At 46.7% G+C, this 24,844-nt stretch overlaps 1 long non-coding RNA gene across 1 annotated transcript; it reads right to left on the bottom strand.

Annotated features, from left to right (window-relative positions):
• Positions 1 to 2,663: 2,663 nt before the first annotated feature.
• LOC144096935 (uncharacterized) lies at positions 2,664 to 24,449 on the bottom strand. The gene is made up of 4 exons (XR_013306875.1): positions 24,359 to 24,449; positions 14,304 to 14,345; positions 7,509 to 7,611; positions 2,664 to 4,051 (listed from the first exon to the last, which is right to left on the bottom strand). It is a non-coding gene; the product is annotated as an uncharacterized LOC144096935 (long non-coding RNA).
• Between the last annotated feature and the right edge of the window lie 395 nt (positions 24,450 to 24,844).

The raw sequence follows: 24,844 nt of genomic DNA, 5'->3' as shown, positions 1-24,844 counted from the left end.
AGGCCACGTATGTCCTGCTCGTAATGTGGCGGAACACAGGATAACCTGCAGAACGTACAACAGCGTCCTGGTTAGCGACATGTCGGTCCCGGATCCGCCGTGTCCACTGAAGGTGAATTCCTGCGTCGCTACTTTTATACCCGGAGGCTCTGATAACGTCACGGTGCGATGTAAGAATGTCACTGCTGGAAGAAAAGTGTCCTCAAATGATGACACCCAGTCCGATGCGTTGTCAATATGTAGTTGAGTTCTTATAATTGTCTGCACATCTCCAACCAAAAATTTTTATTTTAACCCAACGTTTCGAAGCCGACTCGGCTCCTTCATCAGGGGTGACAGAGGGCAGTAGCTAGCATCTTTTAAGTATGGAGGGGCAGAGGGGGTCAAAGGAACGACAGCTGTGATGTGAAAGGCGTGGGGAAGGGGGAGGGGGGTTAAGGCTGTTAGTCACATTGTCGCACTGCGGGGAGGCGGTCAATGGCCACTTTTTTTCGTTGAGTTGAAGAGCGAAGTCCCTGGGCATACACTTGGGGCAGGTTTCCTTTGGTGCGGTTGATGTTCGGGGAGGCTTGGATTAGAGTCACTAAACAAAAATTTAGAGTACCGGCACTCGTTTCTCTTATTTGTTATGTGCCGCCACCACGATCATTGATCAGTTTGCATCACGTGATATTTGTTTACACTGCGATGGTTCATGAGGGCTGCCATTTTGTGGCTTACGCGTTCTCAGTAGGCCAACTGTGGTAGTCCTAGTGCTGCGACGCTGCAAGTGCTGTCAGTGGCCGATGCATTGACCACGAAATGCCCCGCTTCGCAGCATTTCAGCTGCACAAGAGCATACGAGGATGCCGTTTTGCTGCGTTGTTGGCTGTTTAAACTCGCAAAATGACGAAAAACGCTTCATGCTCTTTCCGTTGGGGAAAAAGGACGGTGCTCGACTACGCGCATGGCTGCAACTCGTGAGCCGCGATGATTTCGAGCCCACTCCGTACTCCAGGATTTGTGAGGTCAGGCTGTTTGTAGTGCATTTGATTTAAATAATCGCATTGTTTAAAATTTAATTACCGCACGCTGTTTAAGTTTGTCTCAGCGTTTGCATGCCGTTGTGCGGCCGTCTAAACTCACAAGGAATTCTGATTAACGCTGGTGCATTCAGTGTGGACCTTTGCCCCCTTATTTATGGGAATTTGAAATTGCTTGACGGATTTCATGATGGCAATTTAGCTTTCGCCGAAGTGCCAAAGAATTGTCACTTCGTAGGTTTTTTTTTAATATTTTCGGCATGCACCTCGTTGTTCAAGTGCGTGCTTTTCACTGCGATGGCCGGTCACAAACTCCTTTCGCCTATTCTTTTGGTGCCTGTTCGGTTACAGTGATTGGCCTGTTCACGTTACGTAAATTTCCGTGTTCCATTTGGCGAATATTCGCCCATGTTGCTACAAGGTTTTTCATCCTTGAATGACATGAAACTTGACACCAATAGCAAGTAAACTGAATGCATTCTTTGCAAACTGAGTAACGAATCCACTAAAGAGTTCCAAAGCATTTTCACAGCCTATACGATGTAACTGAGCGTTTAGGCGCTAGCGTGTTTTAAAATGCCTTAACAAATATAGTTTAAAAACAGCCCACTTCGATAGCTCTTGTACCTTAATTGTCACTAACCTAGGCTGTCACATTTGCAATTTCTTTCCCTGTGGGATAAACTCAGAAGCTCTAATGTGATGCTGGTGAATAGCTGTACCTCTGCACGAATTTCAATAATCTTGTAGTAAACTTGAGAGGGAGGCATTGAAGCAAATTTAAAGCATTAAAATAATATTTTGCATTCACTAAAATTTTCCTTGTTTGCCAATTGTTTTCTATTTTTGTTACGCCCACTTTTGAGAGAGCCAGTTTGTAACAGGCAGGTCTGAGGGCCGAAAGCTCCTCAAGTGGACTGCTGTTCCAACAATCCCAGCATCTGACAACCGGCAAAAACAGGCTAAGCGAAAGGTTTCCAGGAGGCCAGACAGTGACCAAGTGCATGGTATGGCATTTAGCTTATAAACTGCTATATATCTTATTATGCATGACTTCAATGGTGTGTAAGGTTTCTGATTTTCTTGAAACTTCAGACACATTGGCTACCACCGAAGTGCTTGCTGCCTCTACCGCATTTTCCGGCAATGTGCATGGCTGTGAAGTGTAGCTTCCTACACCAGAAATAGAAGCTCAGCCTAATGAGACAGGTAAGCATATCTGTGTGTGAAAGTGGATATAGTTCAATGAGGCATAGGTGTGTATGGGTGAGTTGGTAATCTATAATTCAAGCTCATGGCACGAAAGAAAAAGACAAGGAGTAACAGAATAGGGTACGTGACGCATTGTGTCATGCGTTTTACTCTGTTCATCTTTTTTGTGCAGTGAACTTGAAGTATATAGTTGTAGACATAATTTGGCCGGGAGTTGTGTTAAAGATATTAAATATCAAAAATATGAAAGCGTTTCAACTTTCCAGAAGCCCGTATAACAAAATAATTACGTTGTATTTGTCGTCGAACCTGTCATTCTATTAGTGTGACTTCTTGATTGTATAGGAATCATTTCCTTAATCGACCACGTGATGTTTACATTTCAGGTGCGTGTAAGCAGGCCGGCAGTCAGCGAAAAACAGCCTTTATTGCCGATAGGAAACTGGTTTATGAAGAGACAGGAGGGTGACTGTAATAGGTCACGATGCTAGGTCGCTGTTAGCGTGACGTCAGAGTGACTCAGTGTGTTTAAGTGCAACTGTCAAATAATGTTAATGAAATCAATCGAACCAAAGCTGCTTTGCTGAGTGATACTAATGTAAACAGTTGCGATAAAGATGTATTTCTGCTTTTTAGCACTGCCATGCGCTACTGAAGTGGTTGGTTACCTGAGAGTCATCTCCACTGGGAATGGAAGTAGAGGTCGAAACAAGTAAGTATTACGCTATAGAGTTTACTGATTTTCTATATCTTAGAAATAGGAACTCTGACAGCACTCTTCTGGCAGGTGCACTTGTCCCGGAAAAACAGCACATGAATGCTTGGACCATGCCTGATGAGTAAGGTGAGGTACCTGCCATAGTATGAAAGACCAGCGGCCGTAATACCAGAGTGGTTGTGTGCAAAATATGGCAATAAATGTTTCATCATCATCAGCCTGACTACGCCCACTGCAGGGCAAAGGCCTCATCTCTCTCCAATTGACCCTGTCCTTTGCCAGCTGCGCCGACCCTATGCCTGCAAACTTCGTAATCTCATCCGGCCACCTAACCTTCTGCCGCCCTATGCTACGCTTGCCTTCTCTTGGAATCCACTCTGTTACCCACAAAGACCAGCGGCTATCTTTTATTTATTTAGTTTTATTTAATGACTCTAGCTTGAATGTGACAAGATTCCAGAAGGAGCTTTTTGTGGTAATTTGGTTCCGAAGGTGCGGGTTATGTTTGAAGTTGATTCTATGGTCGGAGTCCTCGGAATGTTCGGCTACAGGATTGCGCTCTCTTGCAAAGTTGCTGGAAGTCGTTTTTATGTTGCCGAATTCTTTCTTTGAAATTTTTGGTTTCGCCGATGTAGCTTGCGTCATAGTAAGCGGAAGGAATTTTGTAGAGACTGCCTTGGGCTCTTTCTCTCCGCGGCCGGTCTTTGGAAACAGGTAGGCAAAGCGCAGCAGTGTTTGTGGACTTGTGCGCAACCTGGAGACCCCCTTTTTTCAGGATTCGGGCGATGGTTTCGCTGACACCTCCGACATAAGGTAAAATGACGTATTTTGGCAGTGGCGTTGGTCTTTGTGCGTTGATTTCTTGACGAATGTCGTGTTTTTGACGTCGAATGATTTTTTGAATAAAGTCGTTTGGTTAGCCGTTCATGATGACTTTGAATATCGTGCATTGTTCTTTCTTTCTGTCAAGTTCTGTGCTGCAGTGTGTCTCAACTCTTCTTGACGTCTTCACCACTGATGCTTTATGAACTGCCAGGTTCTGTCGCAGCAACAGATGTCATCAGGCCACATGTGTTCCGCTCGTGATCGCCAGGATAACCTGCGCAACATAGAACAGAGTCCTCGTTAGTGACTTGTTGGTCCTGGGTCCGCCGTGTCCACTTATATTTTCTGATAATGTGAAATAACTAGGAATTCTGTTCAACAGTGGTATTTCTTGGAAATGCCATTTAACCTTTCTACGCAACAAACTGCGTGATTCATCATGTGTATTATATAATATTAAAATCTTGTTCCCCTCAACTTAAATAAATCACAAATTTGGTCATTTATTATGCTATAATATATGGAGTTGATCTATTTTTTCGTTGCTCCTCTCTGTGGCAATCGAAATTAAACTTAAGCAACATTTGCCGAGCTGTGCAGCGGAAGCGAGAGGCCCTACTAGGAAGGAGGATCGGTGGTAGTTGTACCACAGCACACGTGAAGAGGAGGGCTGAGTGCGTCGAAGGTGTTGTATACAAGATCCCCCTTTCATGCGGTGGATGGTATGTCGGCCAGACTGGACGTTGTCTCAACGAACGCCTGAGGGAGCATCATAATTCTTTGGCCAGGGCAGTCCGTTCGAATTTAGCGCTGCACTGCAGGCAACCTAAGCACATGTGCGCCCCATTGCTTCAGCAGACATCCGTCATCTTCAAACATAAGGATCAGATAGTAAGGGAACTAGTATAGGCATATAACATTGACAAGGGGGTTCAGCATGCATTAGCAAGCCCTCATTATCACTGGCTAACTGCGAAATCGCTTTTTTGGAGCATGCATTTGTAGTAATGTAGTTTTAAGATGTTCAGTGATGACGCAGTGCTTCAATATTTTTTGTACTTTTTAGTGTTCGGCGGGAATAGTATATGTACACATGTGCGTAATAAATCACCAGTTGAAAGTCAGCGCTCGTGTCGTCGTGTTTGTTCCGTCCTTGTGTTTTTCCGTGCTGTTTTACCATGGATAGTAGTAACCAACTTGCCCACCATTCCGTACTTTTAAACTCAATCCTTAAGCACATTCTCTGATCTATAGCATAGATCTGTTGCAGATATTCTGCCAAATAGTAATTTCTTTTCTGTTTTGCAACTTCCCCCATCTGATGCTCTGTTCCTTCACAGCGTTGTTTGCACTCATTTTTGGCAAAGTCATTTTCTTACTACTGATGTACCTGTATGTTCCTTTCGCCATCAGTCAAGATATGCTGTCCCTCGCTGCTACACCCATTGTGGCTCTATAGCTCTTGTTTTTCTCTGGTATTATCTGTATATGCTTGTAATTTGTGAAATGAATGACTGTGCCCCTCCTGCTACAAACATATACATTTCTGAAATGTATCAATCAATCAATAAAAATCAATAAATAAAAAATCAATAAAAAAATCCACTTTGAAATCAATAAAAATGCACTATGTACTGTTGGGGATTGGGTTCCAAGTCCATCGCACGCCACCAGTGTTAATGATTGCGCTTCAATCTCACTGGTGCCACCAGAGTTGGAGACTCAGAGCCCTTGAGTAGGCTGACTCCTCCAGCACTGCAAGTCCCGTCTCTGAATGACGTTGTCGGACTCCGTTAAGGAAGGAAACAGTACAGTAGGGTTAATTTACATTTCACAGCATCAAAAGTGGGATATCTCTGAATGAAGGATCTTAAGGGAGGATCATAAGGCAGGATCAGATTGGAGGAATCTTCACTGGACTCGCTGTCGAGTTTTATACCGTTCTTCGTCCCTAAATTCCCTAGGTTGACGCCCTCGCCGGGCTGGGAGTGGCCTGAAACTTTCATTCACGTGCACAAACTCACTCCACCGCACATAGAGACATGCCCCCGTCACATGTCGAGCCTGGGAGAGAGGATACCGTCAGGTCCACGTCGACTGCGGAGGGTGATGCTTTATCTGGCGAGCCGAAGGTTCCCAGGCGCTGCTGACAGCTGTTCTTCCTTATGGTGCCTTCGACTGGTCGCTCCCGCTATCCGGTTAGGATCTGGCAGAGTGGGAGCCGCTCTTGCTCTGAGCGCATAGCGAGACTAGTCAAGCCGAATGGTCAGCGAGTTTTTAGAGCGGAAGTGCAAGGGGCAGAAGGAGCACGTAACTTCCGGAATCACGACGCGGCACCGCTGCTGTCAACAGTAGCCGCACGTAAGGTCCCTTGATTACCTTCAGCCGCACGTGGTCGCACATAGTTTGCATCGCGGTCACAACTTAGCCTGTATCGATCGCTACCCCGGCTTTCCATCCCACGGGACGTTCATTTTTCTAACATCGCCTTGTGGATAGCACTTCTGTCCTCGTCTGAGCTGCTGCTGGAGTCACTATTGTCATGCGACAGCAATACAGACTGCGTTCCTAGCGTATGCTTATCCGGCAATTCTTGAACATTTTGCCTCACACAGCACGGCACCCGCAAAACACAACGCAGCAAGCGTGACTGCATCAAAAGCCTGCACTTGCTTCTGCCTATACGCGTAGTGGACGCCGAGGCCTCGCACCGCTTTCGCGAAATGGTGGAAGTGGCTCTGTCACACGAACTGATTTCGGAGCCGCTCCGACTTTTTTCTCGGAGCGCGTCAGAGCGCTGTGAACTGGAGGCGAGCGCTCAGAAAGAATGTATCAGAGCGGCCGGTTGCGACCAGCCGAATGTGCGGTCGCCTCTCGGAGCACTTTAGAGCGATCTAAAGTGACCAGTTGAACACACCATTAGATGTCAGCCGCCGCGCCAGGCTAGATCGCAAGGGGCTGTTTCGTCCTTTGAGATGCCTGCGAAGATTGCGGACAATGACCGCTAGCCCTTTCGCGGTACTAGGCACGCTGTCCGTCTTCCAGTGGAAACGAGGCCCCATTGTTCCCCCCACATAGCCACGACAATTGGGGAAGGTAACTGCCGCTCGTTCGCTGAGGTGGCGTCTTTCAGGCCTCTGCTCCCTTGGTTCCCAGAATCCAACCAGACGACACTCCACAAGGTCCTTGGTGGGAAGGGTAGGAGCGATCACTATCGCGTGGCTCGGAACCATCCTGAAGGAGCGTACGTGTTGGCTGCGAGAAGGCGAGACCTTCTGTCGCGGTTGCCAATCCAGACGGGCTGTTGCCGTCCGTAACAGTACCCTCAGTTTTTAGCTCATTGCCTGTTACTACGTTTTTCATTTCGTCAGTGCCCCCTTTAAAGAGTTATTTAAGAGCTAACATGTTTTTTGTTTGAAATTATACTTAAAAATATGTCATGTTTGAACACTGTTTATGTTCATATTGTCACGCCTGTTTGTACCTCTTCTTTTTAATTCCATGCCTACAAGTTGCCTCCCCGTCCCTCCTGTACTGCCGGGTACAGATGTATTGGGTTAGGCAGACCTGACTTAATCATATGTAACTCTGATAAATAAACGCATTATTATTACATTCGAAGGCCTTTGACTCACTGACCAGTTGAAAATGCCCGTGTGAAAGGGGTATTAGCAAAACATAACACAAAGCCTTTTCATGTCTTAGCAATGTGCAGAACCCTGGGGTGTTACCTGTGGCCAGAGAGCATGTGGTGACACCTGCATTATCAATGGTCTCCAGGTACTTCCCGAGTCCTTGCTTCTCCATCGCTACACTGTTTGGCACTGGATGTGACTGTGAAAGGAACAAAAAATTACAACATACTGACTCCTTGAGCAACTTCCATTTCTTACAATTGGGGCTCTTGGAGCATCATAAGGAAGCACATAATTTTTATACTCTGTGATTTGTATATGAAACAAGACAGCTACCTCATTTTGCTGAAGCAGTAAAAAAACTGCAGGGCATGGTAAAATAAAAGACCAAGAACACTCAAGATAAACCAGCACTGAAATGCAAGCAAAATGTTTTTTGTGATATAGTGTTCATTTTTTTTATATTATGAAGAACTGATGGAAATTTAATTGTTGCATAAGTGAGTAACATGCTCTAAATTTTTGCACACTGCTATATCAAGATGCCTTTTCAGTTCACTGAGTACTTAAAATTATGTTATCAACTGCTGCCAGAGAAGAGAAATCAGTTTCATTAGAAAGTTCTGCCCAGTGAGCTGATAGTTAAAAAAAGTAAACAAAGAAAAAGTAGTAGCCCAGCTGCTTTCAATATCTTCCTAATTGTTTTAATGCTTTTGAATGGCGACCTGCCTATATAACGTTACTTTTCCCAACCACACTAACAATCGTATGCCATTACAGTCATGAAATTTTTCCGAATAAAAACTCTCCCATAACTGGCAGCTTGTATACAAGCGTCAGACCGTGACGCCAAGGAGGTGCGACGGCACTGGCATTAGCAGTGAGTTTCATTGTGTAGGCAAAAAGCGGGACCGTCCGTATTCAGTGCGCCACACTTGCATGTTTTTTGGCATAATTTATAGTGCGCCGATAAATTGTAGTGCTGTTGGTCGAGCTGCAATGCAGAAGGAAGGAAGCGTCATAAGTTTCCGCAAGTTTATTGCAGTCAGATAGGCGCGGCGAAAGCAACGGGCAGGGGACAAGGAGCAGAACAAGTACATCGACAGATCGGCTTCACGGCTACCTTTGCGTTTCTGCACTCAAAAATAATCAGTTAGTTCGTGTCTCTTAATCCGCATGGTTGCTCTCTGGTAGCATGACGAAGAGTGCAAGAATCAAGTAACGCCTGCAAATCCTTCACATTGTTGTGCTCTCAACATATATCCAGGCGCGATATTCCGTGTCCTTGTGATGGTAAGTTGAACGGAGGAGGCCATTTTGAGATGCTAATCACCCGGACAATGTCCCGAGCTTCGCTTCGCACGCGCGCGCAAAAAAAAAAAAGGCTGCAGCAAGTCGCCTCCAGTGTGCAGCATGCCGCGAGGCGTGCGACGTTTCAAGTAGCAGCGGACTCGGGTATTAGCACGCACTACGCGTAGTTTGTTTTTTTCTCTATTTTCATTTTCGCGACCTTCGACAAGTGTATCGTTTCAACAGTGGTCCAGTGTCGCTGGGATCTAGGCAAAGTGACGCATTGTTAGTTCCGAGATTATTTGAATTTCCCCATTGCAGGTCAATCAGAACTTGGCGAACACAACAAATACCACAGACTAAGCCATTACGATCAAGCACAATACGCGCACATTAACGCAAGTTCTTAATTAGGAAGCAAAATTATTTACGTATATAGCTTAGCAAAGTGAGCGCAAATATCGTGTGGAGCTCGAGGAAAACATCTACGTATGCGATTGTGCAGCTCTCGGATCGCATTGCCTTATTCAAAGCAGCGATAGGACTTAAATGTTCAGTAATTTTTACTGTTACTGTCTCCGGAGTGAATTTGCTCGGCGAAAATAGAAAGCACATCACAATGTTTGTCATGTGAAAAAGCTACTTCGCGTTGTGCATCGCGTCGCCACCTTGGACTAGCAATCGGATAGTCTGTCCATCTAATTCCGTCTGGCGAACAGGTTGAAAGACTGCAAAACTACTCTCCGAGCCGAGCATCAACAAACATGTTTCTAACCACAAGAAACGCGTACGCTTTGAAATATTCACATATGTGAGTTGGTTTCAAAGAACGTCGCTTGGTGCAGTGTAGGCATTCTGTGTTTTTGCCTACACACCGCATAGCTCCCGACCGCAGCGCCACCTTTGTTTACAAACATGACGCTTTTCTATGCACGCATTTTCCTTCGCAACAAAATGGATGACGACGCAGACTTTGAGGGCCACTATCGCAATTTTTTTTGCGGTATAGCTACTTCCTTGGGAATGACTGAAATGCCTCTGTTTGATGTCGCGGAGACTGCAGCTTGCGGCCAAATCACGTAGGTACACGTACGGCATAGGTGATTCTCCACGGCATTCGCACGACGAGCATACATATATTTATTATAGTCGCTATAGTTCCGTGTGCATTTCATCCGTTAGCTAACGAGATAAAAAAATATAGACGGGGCTGGTGTTGTGACCAGTCATCGCAGTTGCATACGTTATTCGATCGCTGCATTGCGGTATTGCATGCAGTAATACTTACTTTCGTAGTTTGAAGAAATAACATCGACAGAGCTCTCGGCTTCACCCTTAGCTTCTTCATATCCGCACCTGACCGCCGCACTAATAGACGAGAAATACCGGCCACAGACATAGGGGAGCTTGTCCTACTGGCAGCTAGAGTCCGATGCGCTTGGGTCAGATAGTGCCTTCATCTTTTGGCAGACCGTGCCGAATGGTAACATCATGGTCCCTGGCCAACAACACAGCACGGCCCATTCATTCTGATAGCGCATGCGACAGAGGTCGCGAGCGAAATCGCTGGAAGCACCGCTTCTAAAATTCCGAATCTTTGCATATGTTAGCGAGCGTCCTTTTCGTGCCTGTGAAAGAGGCGACCGTAGTGTGTCTCCTTTTGTTCTTGCGGTTTTTCATCCCCACAGCCACAACCATATGGTTTCAACGGCCGAAGTGCGGACCCAAGAACTCTCCGGTGTTTGGAAAGAGCCACTGCACGTGTGCGCGCAGCTATGTGTGGTTGTGTGTTTCTTTTGTGTACCGCTGTGTTTTTCCGGTCCCTTGAATTGGTACGAGCACACTACAGTGTCGAAAACTGGAAGTGGAGTACTAATTTTTATTGCTGCACACACAATAACCGGGTAAGCATGCACATAAACGATTATTTTAATCGCTAAGCTGAGAAACGTTTCAGAAAAAAGCAAAAATTTAAAGCATCTAGCGCTTTTATTTCGGTAATTACGGGCCGATGCGTTTGGTCACGTTGGCATGGCGAACCAATGATCACACCCAGCTGCTGACTTCACATGCGTGATATGACGCAGTCTGCCAGGATTTGCTCAATCCCGACAGCGCTGGTCGCCGCGAGGTGCGATAGCGGGATTTTTTTAAAAAATGCAATTGCCACTTGCCCATCCTGGCATTGCGCACCAGTCCATTGTTCTAGGAACAGACAGCGTCGCGAAGCACTATTTGAGCAAAAACAAGCCTTACTGCAGCACGGGATGAAAAACCTGGGGCTCACAAGCCACACCTGTAGCTGTGTTTCAAACAGCCACCTGCCGGGGCAGTGGCGTATCGCTTAAACTCTGCACTACTGCGTCAGAAGTGAAATGTATGAATCTTAGAAAGAGACTGAGTACTTGCGCGGGAGGGATACCTAATGCTATCGCATAGTACTCCTAAGGAGAACTTAAGCGTCGCCCAAGTTTTCTTTTTCTCTGCATGGATGCTGGTGCCGTTTCTACCTGGTATTTTTATCTACATAAACTATTGGTGACTTAGCGGAGGTTCTAATTGCAGCCAGCTTTCACAATTCAAGAAGAGAAAAATTTGTACGGATACGACGAGAAGCAAAGAAAAAACATGAAATATAGAAGGGAGTAGGTGGGATATGGGCAGGTTGTCATACGATGTAACGTGACAAGCATTCTTTAGCAGCAGTAGTTTTGCATTTCACTTTTACAGTGATCGCCTTCAAATTGCGTCTTGGAATTAGATCACGCCGTCGCTTTTCCGTTCCGCAGCTGCGTAGACATTTCAGGTGGGCGAACGCTTCCGGAGGGGAAGTTCGTGTGGGTGCAGGCTTTGGACACACAGACCACGGCGTTTTCGCCGAATAAAGAGGACTATGATGCTAATGCAGTGATAGGAGAATTACGCGACAGAAGACTGGTGTGCCGGAGGACGAAATAGATCTAACAGAGTGAGGACGGCGACGCTGCTGCCCGTTCTGTGGAGAATGTATTCACCCGGAGCTAAGGCAGCGCCACTCGCCTGGGAAGAGGCTTTGACGTCTTTGCATCGGTACCACGGCTTTCTGTCCCACGGTCCTCGTCCTGTCGGCAGCACCGAACAGTTGACCCCAGCAGTGGCAGCGACCTTTACACGGAAAGATCTTTCACCTACAGGATTTACATCCACTAGTTCCGCTCCTCCGACGGCCCCCAGTGCTCTGACTGTTAACGGCACCAACCGACCAGGCCGACCATGCACCGTAAGCAAAGCGACATTCGTACTAAGTATGTTTGCTCTGACTTGGCGATCAGATCCCGGGGATTTTAAATTGTGCTTTAAATTTAGACGCACGAGCCTAGTGTCTTTGATTGTTATCAATTCCCGATTGTAGCCAAGCATGGTATTTGTGACCTCCCTCCCTATAGTGCTTTTGTATGCGCGCACGCGCTTGTAGTGCCCGCATTTTTTCTCTTTGTGTATGTTAGTTATTTCTGTTTGGTTGCCTCGCCGCATGCATAAAATGTCTGTGCTGGTGCCAACGCTAGTATCCTCGCTCCCTTTGCCTCTCTGGTGGGCCTCGTCTGGAATGCGTGACACCGCTGCAAAAAGAAAATCGAAATAAAGCAAAAGCTTGCTAGCTACCATACGACGCGATGGAAGAAATCTGCGTTATGACAGCAGCAGTTGTACACTTCACTTATAAGTTAATCGCATTTCCATTGTGTCTTTGAACATGTTAGGTTAAAATTAGCGTCGCTTTTTTTAATAACCATGGTTTTCCCCGCAGAGCTGACACGTTTGCTTATGGACTCCACTTGGCGCGGCACTGTACTAGTGCGAAGTCAGGATTGTACGCTTTCTGCCACTGCTATATTTGTATAGTTTTGAGAGATGTTCTGTAAGCCCCGAATAAAGCTGTGCTTTGCTGCTGCTTCTGTGCGTCTCTTGAACCCCCGTAAGTAGATGGGGTACAGCTAAGTACTGGGCCCTGCCAGATACTCGACACATCCGCCTTAAACGGCTAACTCCAACGATGACCTTTTCTGTTCATCGCGGAATACCACTCCCTATTGCATGCCTAATCCATATATTACGTTTAAACGTCGCCTTCATGCGCAAATACTTGCGCTTAATTGGACAAGCGGACCCCCCGGACTGTACCAGATGTGGCGTGCTAGAGACTATAGAACATGTTTTAATGGCGTGTCCAGCATATGCACATGAAAGACTCATGCTCGCATCTGCTTTGAGGTCTATGGACACAAGGCCCCTACCGGAGGATTTGATCTTCGGAGCTTGGCCAGATAGTTTGAAAACTGTACGGGCAACGCGAGCGCTAGCTCTCATGCTTTTTAAGCGACACGGACCTTGCCTCGCGTTTCTGATGTTAGAAAGTGTGCCTTGTTTTGTTTTATGTATTTTATCATCTGCCTCCTGCCATCATCATCATACCCCATCGTAACCCTCTTTATTCCCCTCTTCCTGTTCCCAACTGCAAAGTAGCAGGTCAGATAATTATTTTTCAGGCCAGCCTATCTGCCTTTGTCGTCAATAAGCCCTCCTCTCTCTCTCTCCATTATTTATTTTATTTATATAGTAGTAATGTGAGCCTTGTTCAGGATCATATAGGAGTGGGTCAGGTCATGCATGCATAAAAACAACCCAGCAAGAATAAGAAGCAAAAACATGAACAGAGTGGAACTAGCGATAACTCTCAAGTAACCTCATTTTCTTGGGCAAAAACACATTATACATTTTCACAAAATCATCATCAGCCTGACTATGCCTACTGCAGGACAAAGGCCACTTCCATATCTCTCCAATTAACCGTGTCCTTTGCCAGCCGTGGCCCCCTTATACCTGCAAACTTCTTAATCTCATCCGCCCACCAACCTTCTGCTGTCCCCTGCTACGTTTGCCTTCTCTTGGAATCCATTCTGTTACTCTTAAGGACCAGCAGTTATCTTTCCTTTGCATTACATGCCCTGCCCAAGTTCATTTCCTCCTCTTAATTGAATTAGACTAGGATGCCGTTAACCTGCATTTGTTCCCTCATCCACCCTACCCTCTTCCTGTCTCAATGTTACCCCTATCATTTTCCTTTCATTAGTGCGCTGCACTGTCCTTAACTTAAGCTGAACCCTTTTCGTTAGCCTCCACGTTTCTGCCCCATAGGTGACTACCAGTAAGATACAGGTGTTGTATACTTTTCTCTTGAGGGATATTGGTAAATTTCCATTCATGATCTGAGGAATCCTGCCACATGTGCTCCACCCCATTCTTATTCTTCTGGTTATATCCCTCTCATGATCTAGATCAGCCGACACTACATGCCCTAAGTAGACGTATTCCCTTACCACTTCCAGCACCTCGCTACCAGATCACTACAACTTACTGCACATGTTCTAGTGCTCAGACACTCCACACAGCTTCCAGCTTCTACAGCATTGCACGGAGTTGGTGAAATGGAGTACGGTGCATGCAATCTCAGGGCAATACATGTCCAAGTCTGCCAACCTACCTACACAAGTGGCACAGAACATCTGTGGTCTTGACCTCAATTGTTGTGTAATGCTAGCAACAAGCAAGAGAGAGTCTTACCTTGGGCACCAGGCATCCATCAGTCTGCACTGCATCAGTGACCTGAAAATATAACCCAAGTGTGTGATTACAGTTGAGCACACTGACAAAATGAGCCCACAGCAAAAGCTTTGTGAATTCAAGCTAAAGAAATGCAATTTAATATTCTATAATAAACATAATTTCATTTTCTTTGTTGTGTGTGCCATTTTTATCCTGTGATTATTTCTCAGTTGTGACAACAGGGTATGCACTGTTCACCACTGGCAGGTGCTTCAAATCAACTTCAGTGGCAATAGAAACACGTTTCTATTGCCACAACTAGCAAGTCGGGCAGGTACCTGCCCTCTTTGCAACCTTCTTTCTCACGACTTGTTTGTTATACTTCCTTAGCTCGAACATGAGCAGCCAAATTGCACATGAGTCTACAGCCTCATGAATAAAATCTCCACACCAGAAAGTAAATTAAAACTTTAACTTAAAATGAACATCACAATCTTTATGCAAGAGGCAGTCTTGCCATGCCGGCTAATTCAAGACTGAGTTAAACCAGATACAGTCAAAGGTGTACCAAGGTTGTTTTAAATTAATGATGGAAATATGATCTAATGAATATAATTGTTTTTAATGAAACTATGCAAAAAGTTAAAGGAGCCCCACTACTAAAAAAGAAGTAACCTTTACTTTTCCACAAGACCAAAGAGTTTGTCTGAAGAAGTTTACTAGTCGCAAAAAGTGGAAAAAGTGGATAAATTTTGAAAGAACAAAATTTCACAATTTTGACAGCTCACGAAAAAAAACTATAGTTGGATAGAACTAATGAACGAAGCAGCAGATGCCCCTCAGCCAATAGCATTGACCGGTTTTCAGGCTTTGGCTATCTTTTCATCTGCAACCCCCTGCCAGCAGGTCCAATGAGATTAACCACAATGTTATGAAAAACAGTCGATGCCATTGGCTGAAGAGTCTCCTTTGAGGGACATTTGTCGCTTCATAAGTGGCATATTATTTGATAAATAAAGAGATCAATTCAAATGAATTTTAAGGCCTTCCAGAGTTTTTACTTGCTGCTGTCAGCATGTTGCTGACGAAATACATGCCGAAAAAACACATTCCTTCGATTCGTCGCGGTGACAGCGTCGACACTCGGACAAAACGCACTTTCTCCGAATTGGTAGCCAGAGGAATGCATACTCCCACGAGAGCTCACCGCACCTGGACATGCCAAAGAGACCCCGCCGACTCTCCCCCCCGCTTCGAAGGGAGAGGAGAAGACACGTGACCAAAGGGAGAAAAAGGAGACTACACAGACAGCGAGGGGGAATCGACACCGAGTGGACGCATCAGCAACAGCTCTGTTCGCACAGTCGCAATCTTCATCAAAAGCGTGGACTAAGATCTTTATAAATTTTCTTACAGCGACCTCAATAAATTAGTTCTCCAATATCCATTGAGTGTCAGCTAACATCCCAGCAAACAACGTACCTCCCCAGGAGTGCCCAGGATGGAATGTCCCTGTCCCAGTACAACATTTATCGAACATTTCCAGGCCGTAGAGGCAGGACATAGAAACACAAGCAAAAGAGAAGTGCGGCCACTAATGTATTAGAAACATTTTTTGGAGGGTGTTAAGCAAAAACAAAAACAAATCAGCATTTTGGTCCCAGAAAGGTAACTGGGAGAACGTTTTTGGGACCAATGTTTTTCAACAAAAAATACAAATTGATTCCTCGTTCCCTTTTCTCTCTCCATTGCGCCAAATGCTACGGGGAGAGAAGGTTTTGCGCTTGCACTCGCCGTTTTGAGAGATCAGACAGTTTTGTTCGAACGGCCGAAGGAAGCGCAGTTCACCTCGCGTCTCTCTCGTGGGCCGTCGGCTCCACGCTGCAGGCAGGCAGGCGATGGCGGTCTGCCTTTTCATCGCATCGCCAGGAGCGGCGGTCACCAACGTGCCCATCTTCAATAGTGTTTCCAAATTCAGCACGGTGTGGCGGTCCCTGCAGGCATCTCCAACTACCAGCAGTCCTCCCTGCGCCGCTGTCTAGCAGAGATGCAGTAATGGGCCTCCCGTCACTCGCCCGGCTTCTTCGCTGGACAGAAGCCATCTTGCGCACATGTATTCGCGCAGCCCCAAGCTGCTCGCGTGCAAGCCCCAGCGCGCAGCAGCTCTTGCTCTCATCGCTGGGCTGTCGTGAACTTCACAGCTGCGGATTCATGGCAGCTTTCCCGCGTACCTCGGCGTGCCCACATAATGCCTTTTGGAACTGGTGCAGCGGCGCGTGGCGCATTGCGTCTTTTGCACAGCTTCACGGCCCTACACCATAATGGCACTCTTACAGGCGTCGTTCGCGGCAGCGGATTTCAAGGCAATGGGAGACTCCTAGCGCGCACTCTGCATCCCTCAGCGACTCCGACGACTGTGGCGTGTTGTTGGTGGCAGCGTGGCCGTCCACTGTGGTCATAGGCGGGAGAGATCTTCGGAAGCCCACCAGACTCTTGCTGCGTGTGCCCATGGATTAACCTGCTCTACCTACATTGCCGTCCTGTCGCAGCAGTATAGTTTGTGTTGTGTTCGCTTCGCTGACTCCCAACCCACCCCCACCGGATTACTTGTGCCTTGATCACCTTGATCTCGCCTCCCACGCCGTATTGTGTCACACGCGTGGTCTGATGTACCATGGGTGCGGCGAGCCAGGGCTCCTACCTTAAGACATCCCCCCTTTCCATCCGACTCCAAGCAGTCTTATCTCCACACTTAGTCACAAAAAAATAAAACGGTGGTGTAACGAGGATGTAACGCGTGTGTTTGAGCGTTCGCTGTGCCGTGAGAAGGCGCAGGACAGAAGGCTGCGTTGTACTCATATATATAGTTGCAGCATTCTATTTCTCCCCGGGTTTCTGTTTGCAACGTCGTCAAGGTATGTGGTTTATGCTCGTTTTTTATATTCGCCTCGTAGAAGTAGTTTTTTTCCTGTTCTGATAACACGCTCAAGATTATCCCGAGGCTCGTGTGAGAGGCAAAGCGAGAGGGAGGTTTCACCCTGGAGAATGTCCGTAACCTGAAACCGCGTATCTGTATCGTACGCCCATATCGTCTTTCCTTTTGGCACCCATGTTGCTCTCTACATGCGTTTGCTTTTGCGTGTGCATATATGCTTTTTTACCATTTAGAATGTTTGCTTAAGGTGCATCAATTTTCAGCCTGTATTATGTTTTTATTGCTCCATTTTTTTTTCCGATTTCTCAAAGCTAGAGGAAATCTTGGCAATTATTATTATTTGCTGGTATCGTAGTGCTCCGTACATTGTCTTAAATGGTGCATACATATGCGTCTCCCATTTGTGTTCATTTAAATGCAAAGAGCACATCTAATAAACTGAAATTACATCTGCATTGCGCTGCTATTTCCTGTTATATGGGCAGGATTGGGCGACTTTTTGAATTAATATTTTCTTTGTGTGTAAAATTTTAGCACATTTCATGTTCTTGTGGCGGGAGCAGCGCAGCATGAAACAAAGAAGAGAGAGGTGGGAATCAACGCTAACAACCAGATTTTTAATCCATGTTCGGTCGAATATATACATCTCGCTCGTGCAATAAGGAAAGGACAGAAGCATGACAAACGCATAAGATGTACACATGGTAAAAGATTAGGACAACGCACGCAGATAATCAATTTCACTGTCACGAAACGCTATTGAAAGTATGCTGACACATATACGTCACTCTTTTGCCCGATGTTGAAGGCGGTCCGTTAAAATACGACTGGATGACCATTATGTTGATAAGCTGCGGAGCGCATTCATGCTCTCTGCAATGTTTTGCTAATTCACTGCTGATGGCGCCATTTAGGGATATTTTGTGCTCTCGAAGCCATTCATTCAAACAGTGCCCTGTTTGACCAATATACATGCGTCCGCATGACAGAGCAAGGGTGGTCAAACGGGCTAGTTGGTAGCTCATATTTGGAAAAAACAGCGCATCTTTAGACACGGACAGGGGCAGATATAACGACACAGCGCTGTGTCGTTATATCTGCCTCTGTCCGTGTTTAAAGGTGCGCTGTTTTTTCCGCAAGACAGAGGTATTTCCTAAACCCCGCTTTTCACATATTTCACATGTTTTATTTTCGGTGCTTTTTCTTGCATTTATATTTTTCTTTGATCGCTGTTGACTTTGGCGCACAGGCTTCTTAATTTGTTGGGTGCTGACATGAGCACTTTTACACCAGCTCTTGCGCCTACCTTTTTGAGACTGTGGGAAATGCCAATAATGTAAGGAATGACCGCGTACGGCTTCCTTTCTTCTGATGTGGTTGTGACATATTTTTTGCCTCTAAGTGCTTGCAAAATCCCTTCTGCGACACTGAATAGCAGTCTCGTTGGGTAAACTGCTGCTTTCAGCCGACTGTTCTGGGCGCCAAAACTTCCTCGAACTTCCTGATGACAGGATCTCGTCAAAGCGGCTCTCATTGCTACTTTTGCTAAGGACTAGAAGAACTAGCACTAGAAATAACAAGTGAAATCTAAGAAAACAACGTTATGCGATTTCTTGACTTGACGCTAGCCTTTCTAGGCGCTCACATATGCTGTCGGTACGGACCACGAAGCTAGAAGGGACTGCTCCCCTACACATCTGCGCACTCCAAGATCATCAAGCGGGGGTAGAAAAAACAGCAATGAGAGCTGCATTGACGAGATCCTGTCATCATGAGGTTCAAGGCAGTTTTGACACCCAGAACCATTGACTGAATGCAGCAGTTTGCCCGATGAGACTGCTATCCAGTGTCGCAGAAGGGATTCTTCAAGCACCTAGAGACAGAAAATATGTCACAACCACATCAGAATAAAGGAAGCTGTACGCGGTCATTCCTTGCATTAATGGCATTTCACACAGTTTCAAAGAGTAAGAGCAAGAGCTGGTGTAAAAGTGCTCATGTCAGCACCCAACAAGTTAAAAAGCCTGTGCGCCAAAGTCAACAGCGAGCAAAGAAAAAAATCAATGCAAGAAAAAACACAAAAAAAACGTGAAATGTGTGAAAAGCGGGGTTTATGAAATACCTCAGTCATGGGGACGCACATACATTGGTCAAACAAGGAGCTGTTTGAATAAACGGCTTCGAGAGCACAAAAGATCCCCAAAGGACGCCATCAGCAGTGAATTAGCAAAATATTGCAGAGAGCATGAATGCGCACCGCAGCTTATCAACACAATGGTCATGCCGTCGTATTTTGATCAACGGACCAGGGAGATTGAAGAAGCCTTCAACATCCTACTAAAGAGCGACATATGCATCTGCATACCTTCAATAATGCTTCGTGACAGAGAAATTGTTTATCTGCGTGCGATGTCTTAATATTTCACCACGTGTACATCTTATGCGTTTTTCATGCTTCTTTCTTTTCCTTCTTATACGAGCGAGATGTATATATTCGACGAACGTGCACTAAAAATCTGGTTGTTATTCAGCGTCGTGTGCCGCCTCTCTCTTCGTCTCGTGCTGCGCTGCTCCCGTCACAAGATCATGCACCAACCAGCCCAAATTCTCACCTTGTTAAAGCACATTTCATGTAAACAGGTAAGTGTGAATGGCCTAGCCAGCAAGCATTCACACGAGTTGACAGATGTATTACACCACCTGTAACGTAAGCATGTGCCTGAAATTTGGCACATATGTGCACTTAGATGCCTGAAGACTGCATGAAAAAGAAGAAATAATTTTATTGAACCAGAGCCGAGAAAACTAGCATTAACCTTTTGGGAATGTCCCTGGAATTCACAACTTTTTGGACACTGCTAGCTGTGGGGACGTTTTTTGGACATCTTCGGGAAAAATGAGAACCTCCTGAGGACATTCCAGATGTCCTGATCGAATATTTCTGGGAGGTTTTGTGTTTGTTGGGATGGTGCTGTCGATAGGATCTCAGTCATACACAATCTCTGAAGATGCAATAACCCCGTCGACGGACTCCGACTCAAGAATCGTCTACTCGCCGCTGTCCTCGGTAGACCGCAATCTCCAGGGCACCGTTACGAAGAAACAGCTTGTGGACGAACTGAAATGCCGTGGACTACCATGCTCCGGAGGAAAGGACGATCTGATCTCACGAATCCTCGAAGACAACATTCGTCAACAAGCCTCCGATGAGATGGACCCGCCAACGATAAGCCAGGATGCCAACGAAGACGACAGGCAGGCGTACCTGGAGGCGCTGTCCACAATCAAGGAGCACCGTGCCGAGGTAAAGATCGTCCAAGCGCACCTCGCTCAGGCTACCACGTCCATCGCACCCGGAGTGTACGGCAACGCCAGCCCAGTTGTCCCAACGCCGACGGAAAACATCACAAGTTCCGGACGAAGCCCCACGCAATTTTCAGCTACTGCTGATGGAACGATAGCTGGAACGACGGATGGCTCGCCAACGGCAAGTGACAGTCGCGCACGCTACGACTCGGGGCTGAACGGGAGTGCCCACATACCGCCGCCTTGCGCCGCCAGTGACAGGACACCGAGCATGGCAGCAATACTGGGAATGATCGTCACCACTCAGGCGCAGCTAGCCACTGCGTTGACGAGAAACCCCGCAGCCACAGCACCAGTGTAGATCCACTCAATGAGCAACACGTCATCCGCCATACCGCTTTATGACAGAACTCCGCAGCAGAGTGTGCACGGCTGGATCTCCCAGGTTGAATGCATCGCAGCACTGGCGCACTGGACGGAGTCGTTAACGCTGGCCAGTGCAGCGACACGTCTGACAGGAGTCGCAAGGGACTGGAACAGCTCCTATGGAGCGAGGTGCGACACCTGGCCCGAGTGGAAAGAAGCCCTCGCCTCCCGTTTCAAACGAAAGCTCTCGATGCAAGATTTTCTTGACCTCCAAGCGAAACGACGCCTTGAAGCTTCCGAGTCGATCATGGAGTACCTGTACTCAAAGAACGCAGTACTTCACAAGGTGCCGTACCCACTGGCTACAGAGGAAAAGGATCTCCCTCATCCTGAGTGGTATAGACGACACCTGGGCGAATCCACTTGCGGTGCAGTGTCGCACCATGGTTGGTGACAGAGCTGATCGACCGCGCGGCCCAACTTGACTCGCGACGCTGCATAACCCTGGACACCTGCGACGCCAAGGATGAACCTTCGACGAGACGAGGCCAAGCTAGATGGGTCGAGATGGTCAACGCTCCTCAGAACAACAGAGGGCATGAGTACTCACGACCTTTGCAGCAAAGATACGGCACAGCAGGGGCGTGCTTCAACTACGGCGACACTGGCCACCTGTCCCGCGAGTGCAGCAAGCCAAAGACCGCAGCCACCATCAGGGCGGAGCAATGACGATCCGGCAGCGGCAACAATGCCAACCGAGACGGGCCACCCATCAGGCAAGTGAATTGCTTTCTGCACTCTACCGGCGGCACGCTGCCAATCGTTACCGGCCAAGTAAATAACAGACCACTCAAGATCTGTATCGACAGTGGAGCCGTGTCAATATGAAGCGAAGATGCCCTGAGCCCAGACATTCGCACGCACTCTCGATTGCCTTCGGAGGAAATTCAGGTCTTGAACCACTGCATAAGAACCACGCGCGCGGCAATGCTGCATGTTGAAGTTGGAGCGACGAAAGTGTGCCTCCAAGACGTCATCGTAACGCCGCTATCGGAATCGATCGATCTTATTCTCGGATCAGATTGGCGCCGCGCTGCTAACGTCGATGTGACTTGTCACCCGACTAACGACGTGACTCTCGTGCATGTCACCAGTATCGTCAACGCACCATCTAGCTCGCGGGGGAAGACTTCAAACTCTATAAAACACACGGGAGAGGCTTTAGTGGCTTCGTTTTGCCGTCAGGCTAATGATCCTGCTCCTGACAACAGTAGCTTTGTGCAGTTGAGTGCGAAGGACCTTTGCCCCAATGACAACTTCACGACACTTGTAGAAGAGGCGGTGTCAAAAATGACTTCGCAAGCAAGCAAAAGCCAAAAAGATGTGCTAAGATCTATCTTACATACGCACCATCAAGCTTTCACGTCGAAAGCAGATGCACTGGGTATGTGTCCACACGCCGAACACAGCATCGAACTGCGGGACAGCGTGCCGGTCACATCTAGACCGTACAGGTGTTCTCCTGCTGACCGCCAGTTTATTAGAGAACAGGTGGACGACTACCTTACCAAGGGTGTAATCCGACAAAGCGAGAGCGAATACAGCGCTCCAACGATCGTGGTAGACCAACCGCTCCACCCGACGACCCCACGAAAGATGGTGCACGACTATCGCAAACTCAACGAGAAGACAATTAACCCTTCATTCCCGATGCCGATCATGGAGGACGTCATCGACGACATCATGAGGGAGGGCTCAGAGATGAGTTGGCGTCATCTCCCCGAAACGCTTGCACCTGAGGACAGGCGCAACATTTGGGAGGGCCGTGTCAGCATGTTGCTGACGAAATACATGCCGAAGAAACACATTCCTTCGATTCGTCGCAGTGACAGCGTCGACCCTCGGACAAACCGCAGTTTCTCCGAATTGGTAGCCAGAGGAATGCAGACTCCCACGAGAGCTCACCGCACCTGGACATGCCAGAGAGACCCCGCCGACTCTCCCCCCCCCGCTTCAAAGGGAGAGGAGTAGACACGTGACCGAAGGGAGAAAAAGGACAGACTACACAGACAGCGAGGGGAAATTCACGTCGAGTGGACGCATCAGCAACAGCTCAGTTCGCACAGGCGCGATCTTCATCGAAAGCGTGGACTGAGATATTTCTAAATTTTCTTACAGCGACCTCAATAAATTAGTTTTCCAATATCCATTGAGTGTCAGCTAACACTGCGAATAGTGGTTTTTCTGGTTTGAAGCCGATTCTAAATGAACAGTAATTTCCGCTGAACAATTTCGCAGAGAATATTTCAAATACTTCTGGCGCACAAAAAGGTTGCACGGCACAATAATAAGCATTCTCAAAATCACATATTTTTTTCAACACACAGTCATTACGTGAAAAAAGAAGAGTGGGCATTGAAGCTTTGCCAAAATCACTAAAGCTGTGTTGCCTTTCTGAAAAAAATAGCCGTTGGAAATTTGGGGGGTCATCCTACATGCGGTGCCAATGTATTCCAGGGTGTGGGACCTCTGAGAGGTGCTCTCAATTGCAAATGCGTCGCTGCGCAGCTGTTGCTTTTTCAGCGGTGCCTCCACGAGCACCTAGCTGCTAGGCCCACACACATCACGCGCCTCAGTGCCCAGTGCTATCTTGCATGAAGCGTCGGAAAGGGGCACCCATCCCATGTGTCTCATGTTAGCTTCCCTTGCTGCTCGCATGGTCCACTTGATTATAAATTTCATGCAGAGAAGAATGGCTGCAGCAGCTGCAGTCAGCTCAGACTTGTCCCAGGAAAGTCATGGGAGCCATGTGTCTTTCAACTGTGCATGCCGCCATACTGGTTCTGGCACATGTGCATTGCGAATAACACGGGCACAGACACACTACAGGTGCAGATCTGGGTGCCACACTTTCTTCCCCTCACATCTGTTGCCACACACATACGTAGGCTGGTTTCGATGTACACACGGGCATACAGGCATGCAGCACGTAAACCTGGCAGGTGTTCACGGTGTCATGGCTTTGGCAGCGCATATGCTGCAAAGCCATCCCAAAGGATTGAGTAGACTGAACCGAAACCATATGAAGCAAGTGTTCCAGAAGCATTATTCGGTCGAGAAAAATACTTCAGAGATTTCGAATACCATACTATAGAATATTTTACAATTCTACCGAATATTCAATATTATCAAATTTTCACACACCCCTTGTCTTTACAGCATTCTCAATTTTCATTTCCATGCCAGTTTGTTATGTGCATCAACAACAGCACAATTAAATTGTTCACGACATGCTGCTTGTGCATAAAATGTACATAATATCTCTATACAGTTCTCATTCACTGACATTACTTTGCTCAAAATTTAACTAGGAAGCATGTGAGAGGGTACTGAAATACAATAAGAAAATTAAGTAAAAGAGCAAACGATTAGATCTGAGTAAGAAATGCAACAAAGTAAATAGCACCTTCACAACCTCTTCTTCAGTCTGCATGCCAAAATCATCCTGCAAAAGAAAAATTCATCTCAAATGAGTTAAGGAGCCTAACATAGAGACTCCTGAGAAACGACACTTAGGGTGTCAATTCAAAACTAGATCCAAGGTATATTAACTCTGTCTTAACCGTATCTCTAGTCTTCATATTGCAATAAAACTGCAAGAGAAGCCTGTTATCACATAAACTTAACAGCTGAAGAAAGCTTTACAATACAAAATAAAGCTATACACCGTATTTACACAATTGTAAGTTGACCTCCCCCAAATCACATTTCCGAAAAATAAAAAAACTTCTGAGGTTGTTTAAGTTTGGCCTTGAATAGTTGAACACGATAGCAATATCCAGTGGCCGCTGTGCTATCGGCTGCAGCGCGCGGGCACATTCCAAAATGAAAATGTATTAGTCACTGGACTACTCGTCCACACTTGCGCCATCGTCATCACTAGCACTGCTGT

The sequence above is a fragment of the Amblyomma americanum genome, chromosome 1 (genome assembly GCF_052857255.1).
Source record: "Amblyomma americanum isolate KBUSLIRL-KWMA chromosome 1, ASM5285725v1, whole genome shotgun sequence".
Taxonomy (NCBI): Eukaryota; Metazoa; Arthropoda; class Arachnida; order Ixodida; family Ixodidae; genus Amblyomma; species Amblyomma americanum.
This window is presented reverse-complemented; position numbering and strand designations above follow the sequence as displayed.